This window comes from Ochotona princeps, chromosome 2, assembly GCF_030435755.1.
Source record: "Ochotona princeps isolate mOchPri1 chromosome 2, mOchPri1.hap1, whole genome shotgun sequence".
Lineage (NCBI taxonomy): Eukaryota > Metazoa > Chordata > Mammalia > Lagomorpha > Ochotonidae > Ochotona > Ochotona princeps.
Genome location: NC_080833.1, coordinates 74,716,348 through 74,735,675, shown reverse-complemented (window position 1 = coordinate 74,735,675; position 19,328 = coordinate 74,716,348).

Here is a 19,328-nt window from a genome sequence, read left to right as displayed (position 1 = left end):
TCAGTGCCCACGTGGGATCCCAGCATGTGCAAGACGAGGACTTTAGCCGCTGCACTGGGTCCGTACTTTCAGTATTATGGTAAGCAGAAAAGATACAAATGGGTATCATTGCCTGCATCAAATATTAATGCAAAAAATCTATTTTTACCCATTTCAAAAAATGTACTATGGGTTTTTCATAAATGGCCCTTACTATATTGTGGAATTTCTTTTATATATTTAAAATGTTGAGGATTATTATTTTTTAAAGATGTTGGTCTCTTTGTTTATTTTGTGTCAACTGAGGTATTATTGTGGGTTTATCTCTCATTCTATAAATGTGATATAGCATGTTGATTAATTTGTAGATGCAAGCATAGCCTTTTATTTTAGATATAAATAAGTTCTTGTTCATGATGTCTTTTTTAATGTTGCTAAATTCAGTTTGAAATATTTTTGTGTTCTGATATAATATCTCCTTTTTCAACAAATAACGCAATGTGACATATATAATGTATACCTTTGATTGAATGTGAATAAAAAAGTAAAAGAAAATATTTTACACCATTGTTCTTCACAGAGATTTTTATATTACTGCTCATTGCAAATGTAGGTCTGTACTTCTGTGTGTGTATGTGTGTTGTGTTTCTCTGATTTTGATGTTAAGGTGACAGCAGCCACATAAAATATATTTAGAAATATTCTAAAAAATTTGAAGAAATTTAAAAAAAAACTTGAAGAAGTCTTGCTACTAATTGCTAGAATGTTTGGTAGAATTCAGTTGTGAGACCATCTGGCTCCAACATTGTTTTTATTGATTTTTAAATGTTTCATTAATTTCTTTATTTGCTTAGTCTGTATGAGTTTTCTATTTCTTTCAGACTCAATCTTAGTAGTTTCTATTTTCCTAGGAGTTTATTCATTCCCTCTAAGTTATCCAATTTGTTGACGTACACTTGTTCACAATAGTCCCTTTTGACCCATTTTGTTTCTGAGGCAACTGTTGTAATATGTTTATTTCTATTTTTTATTTTACTTACTTGAGTCTTTTCCGTGTTCTTATTCAGATTGTCTAAGGATTTTTCAATTTTAAAATAGTTTTTCAAAAAGTGAACTCTAAGTTTTATTGATTTGTCCTATGGTTTTCTGTTCTTCATTTGATTTATTTATGTTCTGATTCTTATTTTTTTATTTCTGCTAGTTTGGGGCTTTTTTTCTATTTTCTTTTTTTATTCATTTTATTATTATTCTTATTATTTTATAGTACAGTTTCATATTCCCTTATCCTCTCCCCTGTTCCCTCCCCCCAGTTCCTCTATATCACTACTAATATATAGTTCTTCATACTCAGTCATATGTCCATCATTGTGGGCCTGGACAATGTCAGAGAGTCCAGAATCGTATTGTCAAGATATAGTAAACAGTTTCATTGTAAGTCCATCTTTGTCTGGAAGTAGAGATGCATACCACACTACATCCTCACATCTGAATGTTAGTCTCCATTTCACAGCTACTGTACATCCCCTTAAATGAAGTCATGTTTCAAAATCAACAATAGAAAGAAAAGAGGAAATTTACAATGCCATGAAGTTAAATGACATGTTACTAGATATAATAGTCTCCATTACATAACTACTGTACATCCCTGACTAATGTGTAGCTGAAGAAATGAAAATCAAGAACCTTCTTGAAGAAAATGATGCCACTTCATGATCTACAAGTCATTGAATGATTTAATCAGAAGGAAGTGTTTTGAAGAGATGAAAACAACAAAAAACAACAAAACCCATGCGATATAGTTTCCGCTAATCTTTGTTGAAGTGTGTCTCCTCCAGACAATAAGCAGATGGGTTTTGTTTTTTAATCCAGTCTACTACTCTGTGATGTTTGATTAAGCTTAAGCCATTTACATTCAGAGTTTAATATACATGGTGTGACGTTTAGGAATGGGTTGTTCATTGATTTAGTCTTCTGTTGTCATTTTACTGGGATGTTCTTACCATTTGCCTTTGGTTTTGGTAGGTGCTATTCCTCTTCTCTGTCAAGAGAACATCTTGAAGTATCATTTGTAGGGCAGGTTTGGAAGAGGCAAATTCTTTTAACTTTTCTTTACTGTGGAAGAATTTTATTTCATTTTCAAAGACGAAAGAAAGCTTTGCTGGAGATGTTATCCTGGGCCGATAATTTTTTTTCTTTTAGAATCTGGAATATGTCGCTCCATTCTCTTTTGGCCTGTAGAGTTTCCTGTGAGAGGTCTCCTGTGAGCTTAATTGGCATTCCTTTATATGTGAATTGATTTTTTTCACGTGCACATTTAAGGATCTTTTCCTGATGTTCAATTGAAGAGAGCTTGATGATCATATGTCATGGTGAAGATTGCTTTTGATCAAGCCTGTTGGGAGTTCTGTGCCCCTCCTGGATCTTGTTTCCCAGTTCTTTCTCCAGATTAGGGAAATTTTCCTTTATTATTTCATTAAATACATTTGCAAACTCAGCTTCTCCTTCTGCACCTTCTGGGACTCCCATAACTCTTAGATTTGGCCTCTTAATAGAGTCTTTCAATTCTTGAATACTTTTTTTGGCCTGATCCAGCTCTGCTTCCAGCTTTTTGTTTGCTTCACCCTGGTGACAGGAAATACCTTCCAATTCTGAGATTCTTTCTTCTGCTTGCTTCATTCTATTTTGGAGACTCTCCACTGTACTCTTAATTTGCTCTACTGTGTTCTTAATTTCTGATCTTGATTTGCTTTATTGCTTCCTTAAATTCTTTGAACTCTTGCATGAGCTTCTCATTGTTGATCAGAATCTTTAAAATCAGTCTTATGGATTCTGTGTGCTCCATTTTCTCGATGTCTTCCTCAGTTAACTCTGAGATTGGCATAGGGTTTTGCTCCCTTGCAGGAGGGTTTTCGGCAATATTCATTGCTCCTTTGTCTCTTCTTTTGCTCTTGATCATTGTACTTCTGGTTAGCAGAGTCTTCTCCTTTTGGCAGGTTTCTAAGCTGTGTCACCCGCCACTTGTGCCACAACCTCTAGCAAGTTCCAGGTCTGGGTTCTTATGTCAGATGTCCACTGTGGTCTCCACAGCCCCAGCTCTTGGTTCACCACCTCCTGTGATACCGTGGTGAGGCTGCACCGTTGTCTCTGCAACCTTTCTCCCACTTCCGGTTGGAGCAGGTCCCAGGATTAGAGAGACACCAGGTGTCCTATATAATTAGGTTGTTGGTGGCGCTGATCTTGCTGGAACCTGTTGGACATTAGATCTGGGTGTCACACGGACCTATTTTGACCCGTATGATGTCATAGTCAGTATTATTTTCCTGCGGGGCCAGTGCAATCTTGGACCTCAGCAAGTTCTCGCGAGATCAGCACATGCGCAGTTCACTGTTGTCCCCTGCAGTCCCAAAGCTATTGCCACAGTGCCCAAAATGGCGCCTGCCGTACAACCACTAAGGTTCTTGATTTGCTGGCCATCAGATCCAAGTGCTATCCCAGACCTGCCCTGAGTGGAACCCATAGAATGCCATGTCGTTGCAGTTCACCCAGACAGAAATGAACTCACTCCCAGCTCAGCGCATGCTCAGTCCTCTCCCTCACCCTTTGCTCCTTAGGCAAAATGGCACCCAATTCAGCTCTAGGGGGCTGACTGGACTGTGAAATGCACTCTGTTCTTGCACTGCCCGTCTGAAATCTGCTGCTCTGTCTCTGCTCCTTGTCAAATCAAACGGACCAGCAGAACGGACAGTTCTTTGGGTTCACCTCCCAAGCTCCCAGTGAAAGTCCCTTCCCACCTGGTTGCTGGTGGAGTGCAGGCTGCTGTGGAGTTCAGATCGCCGTGCTGGAATATCAGTCTCTGCAACACCACACCGTTGTGTCCGCTGCTTTCCTGTGTCTGTCAGTCTCCAGGTACCCCTCTGCTGTTGTTCTGTCCTTTCCTATTTCCTGAAATATGTCCTCTGCTTCATCCTGGTTAAATGTTTTTCCATCTGTATAAACGTGTCCTTGCCCTATTCCGCCATCTTGATTTTCCTTTTTTTTCTCTTTTCTGAGGCAGATTCTAGACAATTCATTTGGGATATTTCATTTTTAATGCAGGTATTTATTGTTATAAATATCATTGCAGTATTGGGATATTTAACAGAATATTTAAATATTTGACAGTGAGTTTTATACTTTTATAGAATAGTAATTATAATTCTTTAATCTACCGAAGAACTTTAAACATTTTGGTAAGGCAAATCAAATAATAGAGAATTTCCTCATCCTTTTTAGTTTATAAAATAATATATTTCTTTCATTTCTGAAGGAGAGCTTTCATGAATGCAAGTACTCCTGGTTGGCATTTTTTTTCTTTCAGCACATTGAATCTATATGAGTATTTTCAACATAATTCTAAATTTACTTCCTGTGCAGATATTATTTAAATAAATATGCTTACTTTTTTGTGAAAACCGGGTATTCACATAATGTAGAATTTATGACAATGACCAGGAAGTGAGAAATGAAGGATTTATTATTATATGTATGGTAAAAAATAGTATTTACAAGTATGTAGCAAATGATATGACATCCAAACATTCGTAATATTCTGTCTCTATGTATTAATGTACTCATACTTCTCTTTCTGTGTCTGCCTTTTTTTACTTCAGTTTCATTAATTTTGATGCAAATGTCAGAATGCGGTTGGGCAATATTCCATTGTATATGAATAACACCACATATTCTTTCTACAGTCATCAAATAATCAATACCTATTGGAACTACAGGTATCTCTTTAATATGCAGACGTCATTACTTTTGGATATGTTCTTGGGGTGGGATAGTCGGGCATCTGAGATGTCTACGGTATTTGTAGTTACCTAAGGTACCTATAGGGTATCAGGCAGTTAACCTTGGGAAGACAATTCTTGGGTCTCCATAATTCCTTCAGTGTGATTTCCTGGAAGTTGAAATGAGGTAGTGAGCTTCATTTAGTTCATTTTATAGCTTCAAATTAATTCAGTAAGGAATTTCCTGGTATAAAGTTTTCAATCATAGTGTAAACTTCTGATCCTAATACCTAGAGAAGAAAAGCTAGAGACAGGAGGAAGAGACAGAATAAAAAACTGTAGAGGTTGTTGTAATTGAACATTTATTAGATAGTTACCTCTGGTCTACTTGAAAATAGTATGTTAGTATTGTTTATTTCATTGTTTCTTCATTAGTGAAGTTCTATTACTGGATTCAGAGTTGGAAGACTCAGATTTCTTTCATAGTCCTTCTTTTACTTTATTCTAGGAAAAATCACTTTGTATTTCTGGTCTTGGTTCCTCAGAACACAAAAGAAATATGGAAACATTGAATTCTTCAGACAGTTCAGGAAGCCAGTGTCAGCGAAATGTTTAGGGAAGAGAGTAAGCCTGTCAGTAGGGATGCTTTGAGACCCTTGAATGGCAGTTTCACTACCAAATTGAGAGAACAGAGCAATCTTACCATTCATCTTATTTTCAAAAGAAGTGCACCACCAACTTGTTGCAGCTGCTGACTAGGACATCTGGGACATCTGGCTTTCCAAGCTACCAATCCCAGATTAAAGGCAGGTGCAGTTCCAAGTCTAGTGCTGCCTATTGTCAGAGTCATGTCTTTCATATGATTTGGCAGGGTTCTGGAGCTGTGTGGTATCCTGCTTGCCAGGGACAATCTTTGGAAGTTTAACCATTTGGTATTTGGATGCTTCATTTCAGAGCTTTTATGCAGTCAGAATTCTGAACACTGAGTGGAATCCTGTTGGTTATGGTGCCTAAGTACAGGGGAGAGACACCAAACCATTTATCAGATAGGTGGTGTACATTCTCCTTGCTTAGATCCTCGGGATTCATTCTCCATGGAAGAAACTGCATTATGGATTTTGACACAAAATTGTTCTTATTCTTTATAAATATCTAACCCATTTGTAGATATTATTAATTAACATTATGAGAAATATTTGACTATTCACAAACCGTATATCATAACCAAAATTTCTGTTATATTTGGTGTTGATAGGCTTGATATTTGAGTAATCACATGAAATTGTAAATTTGTCTCTAATTTAATCTTAACAGCTTGAGAAAAAATTCACTTTTCAGTGAAAAGGAAAATTGCATTTGTGAATATGTTGGTGTATGATTAATGAGTGAGACTTAGATAGTTACTCCAGGCACTAAGGCTTGTGTGATGGAATGAGGTGTTAAAAGGACCCAAGGAGAGAGTGCTCTGAGTGAACAATCGAACTGAAAAAATGAAAATTCAAGATAAGTCAGTGGGCATTGGTACCACTTAAAAAGTTTTGTGGTACAGCCCCTTGCCGGGTGCACCTTTGTTTTGAGTCTTGTAAGCACAGTCCAGTTGGCTTTGCACACTATGGCAGTAATGAGTTATTGATGAGAGTGAGTGCTCTATGAATAACTACTTCTTTGAAGATCTCTTCAGGCTGTGGTAGTTGGAAGCAGCACAGAAAGAGAAATTGATGGTCCACATTCAGCTTTTGAATAGCAAAGCTTGAAGAGCTTTTAGGCGCTGAGCAGCTTGAGGAAAAGCAGGATAATGGAGCATAATTGTGTACTGATTATGCAGTTGAGGTATGCTAAGGAACAGTCCTCTAAATCTGCTAAACTGGCATTTTGTAGCTCCTGTTAATATTTTTAGTAGGGGGACTAGAGATTAATTTATTGACTATTCAAAAAGATGGTATCTCATATTGGCTCTAACATCTTGGTGTTTTGCAGTTCAAGACACTTCTCAAACATTATCTCACTAACCCTTCAAGAATCCCTATTGAGAATGTGGGTGTCAAACTTTTATGAATAGAAAACCTCACCAAGTAATAAGTGACTTGCCCAAGGTTATGCCTAAGTGAAGCACTAATTTCTCTTCCATGCTAAGCCTTAGATTTTTTTTTCTGCAACCCACATTATCTCAGGGGGCAATAGAGCATGCTGAGATAGAACATTCAAAATTAATACAATAAAAATATAAGCTGTAAATTATTTCATCTTAGAATCTTTTCCAGATTAAGTCTTATCCTCTGAAAAACAGCAGATGTAGGAATAAAAAGATTATTTTTCTAAACTATCATATGGATTTGATTTCCTTTTATTGGAAGATGTTAGGAGGCATTTCCTTTCTATTTTATAGGCTTGTTGTAATATCTGTAATCTAGGAACTCTGTGTAAATTGGTGATGAGAAAGAAATTTCTTCCTTTGCCTTGCTGGGTTACTTTATCACTTATTAAATCACTAAATCTTTCTGTTCAAGTTCTCCCCAATGCATTCACTGCTGTTCATCAAGTAATATCCTGTTCTCTTTCTGTGCACATGGTAAGATGGCATTTCAAACAAATGGAGTTAGGTATGGTCATGTGGTTTATTTTGGTTTGTAGGATATGTGTTACTCTGGGTAAATGCTGTAAGAATCAATGTATAGGGCCGGGCACGGTGGTCTAGTGACTAAAGTCCTCACCTTTCACACACTAGATCCCATATGGGCGCTGGTTCTAATCCCGGCAGCTCCACTTCCCATCCAGCTCCCTGCTTGTGGCCTGGGAAAGCAGTCGAGGATGGCCCAAAGCCTTGGGACCCTGCACCCGCGTGGGAGACCTGGAAGAGGTTCCTGGTTCCCGGCATCGGATTGGCGCGCACTGGCCGTTGTGCTCACTTGGGGAGTGAATCATTGGACAGAAAATCTTCCTCTCTGTCTCTGCTCCTCTCTGTATATCTGACTTTGCAATAAAAATAAATAAATCTTTAAAAAAAAACCCACAGCAACTCTCTTTAAGCAGTTATAGTGTCAAGAAAAGCAATGGGCAGAATATCTCGGACAGTTTGTGGTACCATGGAATGTGAACAGGAATAATCAGTGAGACTTGCTTATGTTTGTTACTGGAGCATGATCTAGCCTACTCTGACTGAAATGTCTTCATAACCACTCTGTTTAAGCCATCATTATTTTAGGATTGTTTGTTACTGCAACAGCGTTTGCCATAATTGGACAGATACACTCTTCAGTTGCAGCATGGCAATATTAAAGGGAAATTGATAAAATAAATTAATTTTAGATAATCTATTATGGAACATTGCTATTTATGTATTTTCACAAAATAAAACAGTGACTAAAGAATATATAAATTCATTAAAATTATTCTTTACAGGAAAAGTGCTACATTGTGTGGCCTGTATTATAAAATGTGATTTTCATTGAATGTTAGTAACTATCTAAACCTGTGCATCTCAGAATTTGATCAGGGGAAAATCAGACACATTAGTTTTTATATGAACTCAACCCGATTTAGGGAGCAGATCAAGTTTTGTATTTTCTAATACTGAAGGTGACTTCCTATGCGGATTAGGAAGAATTCTATTCTAAGCAAGCCACTAGAAACATGTCTGGGTAGAGTGGTGATTTCCATTGCATCACTGGATATCAGAGAATATTCTTGAAGGTAGCAGGCCAATAGAGGTGAATCATGTTCTTATTTGATATATGTTATAGTTGTTTTATTTCCCAATATTTATGAATGGGTGAGTGTAAATATCTTTGATATGAATATGAACTCAAAGTTTACCCTACTTCTCAAAGTGTACAGTGCTGAATGTGTGTATTTAACAAAATAAAAGTATTATATTCTTATAAAGCAATTGTATAATAGGTACTATTTACTTTATGTATCCTGTGATACCTAGGGACCAATAACATAGACAGAATCAGTCACCAAAATAACAAGCAAGGCATGTTGTATTATTGTTTTAATGGTAGACGTTTCATAGTTGATTACTCAATAGTTGCTTGGTGCTTATGCTTGAGACTGCTGTGAATAATCAATTTCTACCTTTTGTATACCTCCCTAAATGGCAAAATTAGCAATAATTTGGTGAATGCTAAATTCTAGTATAAAAAAAATTGCCTTTGGCCACTTCTTTGACTCATCCACAACAAATAGCAAATTCATATAAAGAAAAAGTGTAGTACAACGTTTCTCAAATTGATCCACAAATTGGTAGTACCTGTGGGATTTTAGAGGTGCTAATTGAGTTGTATCAATCATAACCCCCATTTTGATTTAATTTGCAAGGAAATTTTTAAAAATTCTCCTGATAGTTCCAACATGCAATAAAAAAAATAAGAACAACTGTAGTAGTTCGTGGCAGATAAGTCTATCTTATTGCTTGCTTCTTACAGTAATGTAATGTTGAGCAAACTTTTATAGCCTGCAAGCTTTAACTGTCTTGTCTTTAGCATTAGGATAAAATTGTACTGTACATTTTATTTTTGAAGTCTTAATACTTTAATTTCACTATTTGGAAATAATGAGATAAGGTGAGAGAGAGGGAGCGAGAGAAGGAGAGAGAGGGAGGGAGAGACAGTCTTCCATCTGCTGATTCACTCTCCAGGTACCTGCAGCAGCTTGGGGTGCACATGATTGAAGCCAAGAGCTAGCATCATATTGAATGGGAAAAATATAGAAGTATTTGCATTAAGTGTACAGAATTGTACAGGGATGTCCACTCTGACCATTATGATTCAATGTAGTCCAGAAAAATTTTACCCAGGGATAACAGACAAGAAAAAGAAATCAAAGGAAAAGAAAAAGAAATATACATGGGAAAGGAGGAAGTCACATGTTCACTGTTTGCTAAATGATATGATCCTAAACTTGGGGGAACCAAAAGACTCATCTAAGAGATTATGGGAAATCATAAGAGAGTTTGGCAAAATTGCAGGTTATAAAAATCAAAACACAAAAATCGATAGCCTTTGTGCACAGACACAATGCCATGCCAGATGAAAAATTCACAATAATTACAAAATACTCTAAATACACTGGAATAAACTTTAAAAAGAATGAAGAAGGAAATAAAACACATATAGAGAGAAATGGAAATATTTTCCATCTTGTTGGACTGGGCAAGTTAACATCGCCAAAATGTCCATACTACCCACCAAATAATGAAGTTTTTATAATGAAAAGACTAAAGATGTCCTCAAATTGGGAAAAAAATTAACCAAGAATTCTTATGGAATAGCCAATGTAATCCTAAACAATGAAGATAAAGCTGCAGGCATCGCAAATGTCAGACTTCAAAACATATTACAGAACAGATGTAATCAAAACAGCTTGATACCAGCGCAAGAATAGGCACGCCAAGTAAAAGAACAGATGACAGAACTCAGAAGTTCAATCACACATCTACATCCAAATAATCTTTGAAAAACAAGCTAAAATTGGGACTAATGTTGTGGCTTAGCATACTAATCCTGTATTTGGGCCTCTACATCTGGGATGTGGGGGAGACATGGAGGAGGCACCTGGCTCAGCTCTGGCCATTGGGCAGGAGATGGAAGATCTCTTTCTGTCTCTCTCATTCTCCATCTCTCCTACCTCCAGTAAATCTGCCTTTCAAGTAAAAAAATAAATGGCTATTTAAAACAAACAAACAAACAAGCTAAAATCACTCTCAGGAGAAAGGAGTCTTTTCAGTAAATGGTGTTGAGGAAACGAGGTCTTTGCATCCAGAAAAATCCGAGAAGACCTCTATATCATGGCACATACAAAATGAACTCAGTTTCTCAGGGTTCTAAATCTGAGACTCAACACCACTGAATTACTGTAAGAAATTGGTATAGGTAAGAACTTCTTAGATAAAATTATAGGAACACAGGCCAAAACTGTAAAAACAGATAAATAAGTTGCATCATGTTAAGAAGCTTCTGCATAGCTAAGAAAATAACAAAATAAAGAGGCAACCAAAAGAATCTGAGAAAATATTTTCAAATTATAATGTGAGAAAGGATTAATATCCAGAATATAAATGGAACTCAGAAATTAAAGAACAAGACAAACTATCCAGTTAAGAAGAGGGCTAAGGATATGAATAGGTGTTTTTCAAAGAATGGTTAGGGTAAGGATTAGACACATGAAAAGATGCGCTGGATGACTAGCCATCAGTATGCAAACCTCAGCGAGACTTTATCTCACCCCAGATGGAAAGATACCATCTATGTATCAAGAATTAACAAAATGCTGGGTAGGATGTATAGTTAAATTTACCTTAATATACTGTTGGTGGGAATGTAAACTCATGCAACCATTATCGAAATCATATGGAAATTCCTCACATATCTGGAAATAGATCTGCTTTATGAACAGCCATCCCAATCTGGGAAATTTCCAGAGGAAATTAAGCCAGCACATGAAAGAGTTATATACATCCCCATCCTTACAGCAGCTCAATTCACTATTCCTAAGCTATAGAATCAACTTGTATGCACATTATAAAATATTACTCAGTTACAAAAAGTAGCATATGGAAAAAAGGAGCAACTGGAAACCACTATGCTCCATAAAATAAACCAGCATAAAAGAAACATCATTTGTTTCCCCTGATTAATGGTAACTAATATAGAGATTTCAAGCAATGCAATTTGAATGAGTGAAACAGATATTTTGAGATTGTATTATTGTTTATAATCCTAATATCTGTATTTGAGGAACAGTGAGTGGTCTTTTCATTTTACTACTTGCTGAATACTCTACTTAACAGAGATTAAACAATAATTATAAAGAAAAGTGAAAGGATGGCATTGTAAAAGCTAAGAGAAAAATACATTAACAAGAAAGGAGTTGTGAAGAGTAGAATTTCATTCTTTTTGATGGCTGAATAGTGTTCCATAGAGTAGATGAATCATATTTTCTTTATATATTTCTTTCAGCGGGCATCTGAGTTTTTCTCATGTCTTCCCTATTGTGGGCTGCACAGCTGTAAATATAGGATAATCTCATATGCAGATTTCATTTACTTTGAATATATTCCCAGAAGTAGACTAGCTGGGGTCATATGGTAGATCAATTTTCAGTTGTTTTAATTCTTCACAATGACATCCATAGTGTCTGTACTAACCTACATTCTCACCAGCAGTGAAGTAGGGTACGTTTTTCCCCATATCCATGTCAGAAGATATTGGTAAATTTGTGATTGTAGGCCAATCTCTTTGGAGCTAGCTGGAAACTCAATATACTTTTTATGCTCAGTGAAATAAGGCAATCCCCAAAGGAGAAACATCGTATGTTCTTTCTGAAATAAAGCAACCTCCATGCAAAACAAAAGATCAATGGCTATACAGATATACACGTATATACATGTATTCATCCAGAGGAACTGTATAAGGAAGACTAGGATATGAGAAGTGAAGAAACATTGTAGTATGCATCTACTCCTGAGTAAAAGATGGACTCCCAATGAAAATGATAAGCATATCTTGATAAATTGCATGTTGGAGTTTCCACCAATGTCTATACCTACAATTTCATCATACACTTAAATAGATGATGGACTTGTGACTACTGCTGATAGACCATGCTATTGTAATAATATATGGAAAACAATGAGAAAGGACAGATAGGGTTGAAAAGGAAATTGCTGAGCCTATGGGACTATCATGAAGAGTAAACATTAAAAAAAGAACTTGGAGCAAAATATACTTCTTTTCTTAAAAAAGCAATAAAAGAAAAACAAAGAATAAAGGAGTGTAAGAGTAAGTGGGGTAAGGTGGGCAAGATGATGTATTTGAAATACATGAAATTTTGTGCCTTTTTATAAATAAATATATTTGTGTGTTCATATATATTATTAAAGAAATTATATAGCGAATACATTAAACTCATTATATAAATAGCTAAAATGAGTAAAACAGATAATTATACAAATAAAAGAATGCACAAAACTACCAAGAACCACATGATGTGATGTTCAACTTCTTTAAGTATCAGGAAAATGCAAATTAAAGCCACAGACGGCACTTTCATATAGACGCTTGAATGGCAAGTATATGGAATACTAGACTTATTAGTATATTACTGATGGAAGTATAAAATGGTATAACTACTTTGGAATATAAGTTACTTATTTCTTATAAAATCTATAAAAGTAACAGAGTGATTGAACACATATATGTTACTCAATAGAAATACAAACATACCCCATATTGTGACTTACATTGTTATTGTTATTTTCTCCCAATTAAGAATATGCAAATAACCTTTGCTGGGTGAATGGTTAAGTCAACTGAAATGCCAAGCAGAAATAAAAGAAAAAATTGCTGACACATGCAATTATATTAAGTTCATAAATTTTATGCAAAGTGAAATACTTCATTCATATATACCACATGCATACACATATACTTCATGACTCTGATTATTCCAAATTCTAAAATAGAAAAATCTAACTTATAGTTACAGAAAACAACCAGCTGATGTCTGGGTCAACATGTTGAAAGAACTGACTGGCCATAGGTACAAAGAAACATTCTGGGGTAATAGAAATTCTATACCTTAGTGGGCTTGGTGTTAGCCCAAGTGTCAAAATATGTCAAACTATATATTTAATGGGTGTGTATTTTAAAAAAGGTAGTCATAATCAGCTGAAGCCTTTATGAATATATATCCATGTGCTCATCATGGATTTAAGCTAACGCAGTACTGAGAAGTATTTCTGTCACTAATGACAAAATTATGATAATCAGGGCATGGTACTATGTAATTTTCTGCAAGTATCAAGATATTGGTATACATTCCAGCTTTAACTTCTGCCAAAAAGATAATTCTAAACTTCAGGATGTCACTCTTTCTGAAACAAATACTTTAACCAAAATGAAAAGATGTTAGGCATTCCTAAATAAAGCTTAGCAGCCTCTATTTTTCCATTACATTGTTTGACTTTTTTGTGAGTATGGTGTCATTAAAGTCTGCCAAAATTTAAGGGAATGCATTTTGCTTTTGAATGATGCCTATCATGACTAATGGTTGAAAGAAAATAAAGATTGAAATTAGATGAACATGTAGGACAGTTCACAGATTTGTTACTTGACCATATTTGTGTTAGTGAAACAGAATCTTTGACGAGATTATTAGGGTTGGAGCCATGGCACTGTGGGTTGGGCTTCTGCCTGCAGTGCTGATGTCCCGTGTTGGTATTGATTTGTGCCCCAGTAGCTCCACTTCTTATCCAGCTCCCTGTTTTTGCCTCTGGAAGGCAGCCAAAGGTGTCTCAGATTGCTAGGCACCTTGTGGGAGACCAGAGGAAGCTCCTAGATCCTGGGCTTCAGGATCAACTCAGCTATAGCCATTGTATTTTCTCTGTAACTCTGCCTTTCAAACAAAAATACAACAAATGATGTAAAAAATATAGGTCACTGTAAGGAAAGCTTTTTATTCGATAACACAGTGTAGAGACTGTTGTAACAGTGCTGACAAGACATATGAGTATCTGAATGAAGGCAATGGTAAAGATGTACTTGCTATTATTAGCCATTTATAACTTACAGTGTCCATTCTACAACAAATTCAACACTGCTTTTGGAGTCTGTGAAGTCCTACGTAATACGGTCCCTGCCTGCCACCCTGCTTCACGGGCTAACAGTGCTCCCCCTGGCCCTTTGTTGAGTACCAACCATAATCACCTTCTCATCTTTTCTCAAAAACTTAATGTCTGCGTGTGTAAACCTGAAATACTCTTTAGCCACATCTTTTTAATGACTACTTTCTCACATAATTCAAATTTTGATTCAAATATTAATCCTTTTGTAAATGTGTCCCTAAACATACCTCTTTCCAGCACTCAGCATGTATCAGAATGTAAAAGTGTTTTTCTGTTGTTGGTTTATCTGTCACTGTTCTTATCACAGCAATGTAAAATCAAGGAGTTCACCTTAGCTATCTTATTGTCCAGTGAAGTCCCAATGCCTGGCATAGATATCTTTTTGAATGGATAAATAGAGATATACTGACAACTTATATGTAAAGATTTTGAATGGAACATCATTAGAATGCATTTTCATAAAAGGTATAATTCATTGTGTGTATATCTATTATATATATTTATATATATATAAATTAGGAAATGTTTACATCACTACAGTGAAACAAGTTTAGAGACAATGAAAGTCATTAGTTTCGACAGCTTATTTCCTATAAACGAGACATGAAAATTACTACATGATGAAATATTTCAGGACTTCAGAGAATAGACAACTTCTTGTGATGCTATTTTAATGAAGATTTTAGTCTACGTATTTCCCAAGGATTTAATCATCTCTAATTAAAAAAAAAAGACAATCCCTGTCATTTAGAATAGCTTTGGTGCCTCGACTTTCTAGAAGAAATTTATCTCCAACCTTTGCACTGTTCGAACCTCTTCACCCTTACTGAGCTCAAGCCAATAAAGTTGCTTACAGTGCTTTTCCTTGAAATTTTTCTGTTAACATAGTGCCTCCTTTGGTTGTCTTTTCCATAGTACTCCTTTCAACAAACACTCAGCCAAAGAGCGCAAGAAGAATCTTAAATGTTCTGCCCTGGCTCCTGTGCTGCAGCTTCCCGCTTCTCCTTTGCCCAATATGGAGAGAGAAGTGATCCAACACTTGGAATGAACCTATATGCATGTTTATGATTGTTTACATTGTATTTTTTTTAGAGATTCATCGGACTGTAAGAATAACTTAAGGTAACAGTTCAGAGGACACATACATATGATCATCTCCTTTATTGCCATATTGTACTACTTCTCACCATGAAACTTATTTTCTGGATCATTCATTCATTCAGTACTCATTGAGAGGCTCTGATTTCGTTGAGATAAAGTAGTGCACAATTCAATGGACAAAAATAAGATGTGTAAACAAATCCTGTTGGAGCACAAAGATGGAAGGAGTAATTTGTACTTGGAAGAAAATCATCAGTGATAATTGAAGGGTATGCGATAGAGACAGGAGGCAGAGGCATAACCTGAGGTGTAGACGTTGATGAAAACATTTGTGGTGACTGAAGCATGGAGTACATTGAAAGATGATCTGGTAGAAGATGATGTTGGGGAAATATGTTGAAGTCAGATATTAGAATCTTAAATGCCTTGTCAAGCAGTTTATCCAATATATAATTGAGGAAGCATCAAAGAATCTTATCTAGGAATGTGACCAGATTTATGATTTAAAATAAATTCTTACAACAGTAAGAATAAGAGCTAAAGACATGGAGATTAGCTGAAGATTGTTAAAATGTTTCAGGCAAAAGATGAGACAGGTCCAAAAGAAAACAGGGAAGTATGAATAGGGAGATGAGAATTGACTTCATTGTTTGAGCTGATGGATCACGGGAGAGCAGAGAAAGAAGGGAGAGAAGTGACTCTTGAGTTGCTCTTCGATGTCTTGCAGAAGGGCTGTAATTTATCTACTGTGGCCTGAAATTGATTGGCCTTTTAGACTCTCCTTATTTGCTTCACTGACCTTTCTCCATAATCTTAATTTCAGAAAAGACGTTTACTTTTCTTTGAGACCATTAATATTTTTTTCTCATACCTGTGATAGTAACCACCAGCTAACCTATATGAATAAACAAATCTTTCTTTTTCTATGTGTTAGTTGCTGAGTACCTTACAGATTGATTCAATATGTTCTCAACTCTTAAAGCAGAGTACCTAGAGAGCTAGTTCATTGCCTTGTACATTTGGTTATCTACTAACAACCTGTAGCAATAATTTCACTCATTTATGTTTTTCATATTATCCCCTTGTATCTGCATACCCACAGATGATATCAGCTCTGTCCTCAGTGATCTCTCAGGCTTGTTCCTAGTCTTTATAGGAGACGCAGATTTCTGACTGTGGATTCAATATTGTAGTGGGCACTATGAGGAAGCAAATACTGTACAGTGGGTGATTTCTTACAGCCTAGATAAAACTATGAGGCTTTTCAAGTGTTCCCATTACTTTTCTCTCTTTTCCTCCTTCCTTCTCTTCCTTCCTTTGCTAAATATGAATTCTCTGTGGTGTTAACATTTTATAAGACATAAAGTTCTCTGATTGTATTACAATAAAGAATTGAGTAACAAATTTCATGCCATAGAGCTTAGACAAGAATGAAGCAGAGCCAGCCTCACAAAGAAGTTACTACTATTTAAGGAATGATTATTATCAATAATATTAGAACTTAGAACTCTTATTAATAGGTTATGTTGACTTTAGAAAATCAAATAGCACATGAGAAGCATATAGTTAAGAGCATGTGTTAGATGTTTATAAAGCTCAGTGACTCCAAGGGTAGCTTTGAAAATTATAAATAAATTGGACTGATGTGGAATGGAATAATATTTTTTAGTAACAAATATTAGAATTCTTTTATCAATAATTGGACAGTCATACAAATCCAAGTTATGTAAGTTATAGTCAATAAAACAGAATTTATTAGAGTGTTACACCAAATCTAAACATGAACATGGAAATACAGAATGAAATAAAATTAAATTTAGTCTCAAAACACAAGTTCAGTTGACGTTTCAGTAACCTGCCTTTACAAGTGAGCCATAGAAAATTTCCTGGAAAACTATAGTTTTCCATGAGATCTGTGTAACTCACAGTGATATTGTTGCTAAAATACTAATCGAATGTGTTATTCTACATCAGCTCTACCAAATCATAGCTGGCAACCATTTCCATGAAAATTGCCTTTGCCAGACCACATGTGAGGTCTAATGGAATGCTGTCCTCTGTGTGCCTTCTCTTGAGATGGTCATAACTAGAATATGCTCTCAAAAATACTGCTAATGGTCTAGAAGACATACTGAGTAAGACCTCAACAAGAGATGCTTTGGAGAAAAATCTGAACTGCTACTTCAAAAATTGGAAAGATACTGAAAAGATGAATTGATTCATTCTTTCTTGTTGAAGAGATCAGAAGTGTCATGAATGGATGGATACACATTTTAGAGGGGACAAAGTTGGACTCAAATTTAAGAATGAGTGCTAATGAGTTATCTCATATGAATGCTGGGAAGTTTCCATGATCTCAACTGGGCACACTCCATCAAAGTCTATATATGGGTCAATTGTCAGGGTCTTCACTAGGTAAATCCTATAAGGGTACAGAAGAGACCATGTAAAATCCTCATTTCAGTGCTAAACTACAACACAGCCTTATTTTTTGTGTCTTCTGTTAGCAAAAGAAATTGTATAACATGATTAAAATAAAAGCATTATGGGAAAGAAGAATGGGGTAGAATATTAAATAATCTTCTTAACGTAAAGAGCATGTATTATTGCAGGAACATAAGGCAGATTTTGGTAGACATTTTTGAATTTTTTCACAATTTACTTAAGCCAGGAATGGAATTCTTTGCCTCTCTTTTGCAAAAAAAAGTAAAGCAGGAGCCAGTAATAAATTCCATGTATCTCTCTAAAATAGCTGTCATATAGTGCAAAAAGGACCAAGCAGGACCCAGTATTGGACTTCCATTTAAGGCATTTTATCCCATAAATACTAACGCTTAGCATACAGAGTATTTGCCAAGCACTTCATAAGAGCTATTAATTTGTCTTCACAACAACCATGGGAAAGCAATAAAGTTGTATCTTTATTTAGCAAATGAAAAAATTAAGGCCACACACATTCAACGTAATGAAGCAACTGTTTATTATTTTTCAAAACTTGGAATTCAAAAAAAATTTTTTGGTGCTTTTTTAAGATTTCATTTTCAGGGAGTAAAATTAAGAAACTAAGCAAACCGTGTGAATCATTCATTAGTATTGCCCTATGCATCAAATTAGCTTCTTTCCTAGGACTCACTAATTGAGCTTAGCTAATACTTTTATAGTTATATTATGTAATTATAATGTTAAAATCTGTGTTCATTTTTGTAGCATATAAATAAGTCCAAATAGTAAATTTCAGTTAATAGACCAAACAAAATTGTTTTGAAGTACTCTATATGATATAAATAGTTGCTTTAAAAAATTCAGGAAAAAAATATCCAAGCTAACTTGTTTACCGATCACTGAATAAAGTTCAAGTTCAAATGACATAGCTCTAATAATCTATTACTTGGCATGTAGAATCCTTCTAAATTACTGCATTAGCACTGACTCATCCAGAATAGCAGTTGTTGGAAGACAACCAACAAAATCCCAGGGATAGATGCAATCATTACAATGACAATAAACACTAAATTGGCAACCTTTGGGGCTGGCATTTTTATTGAAACACATTATATTTTTTTAAAAAAACTTCAGCATATTCAATACCAGTAAACTCAACTTCAAGAAACTTCCATATATCACTGCTGTTTTCTTGGTATTATAGCTATAAATCAGTGAACACATCACATGTCAAATGATTAGTTTATTTTAGGTTGCTTGAGGAGAATTGGAAATTTGTTATATGTACTATTAGAACATTTTTTAAATGACTGAGGTTAAAATATTTTTTTTCAAAAGCACCAAGAATTATTGTAGTACTTTTCTAGGACTGTCACAACAAACTATCTCAAACTGGATGGCCTTCAACAACA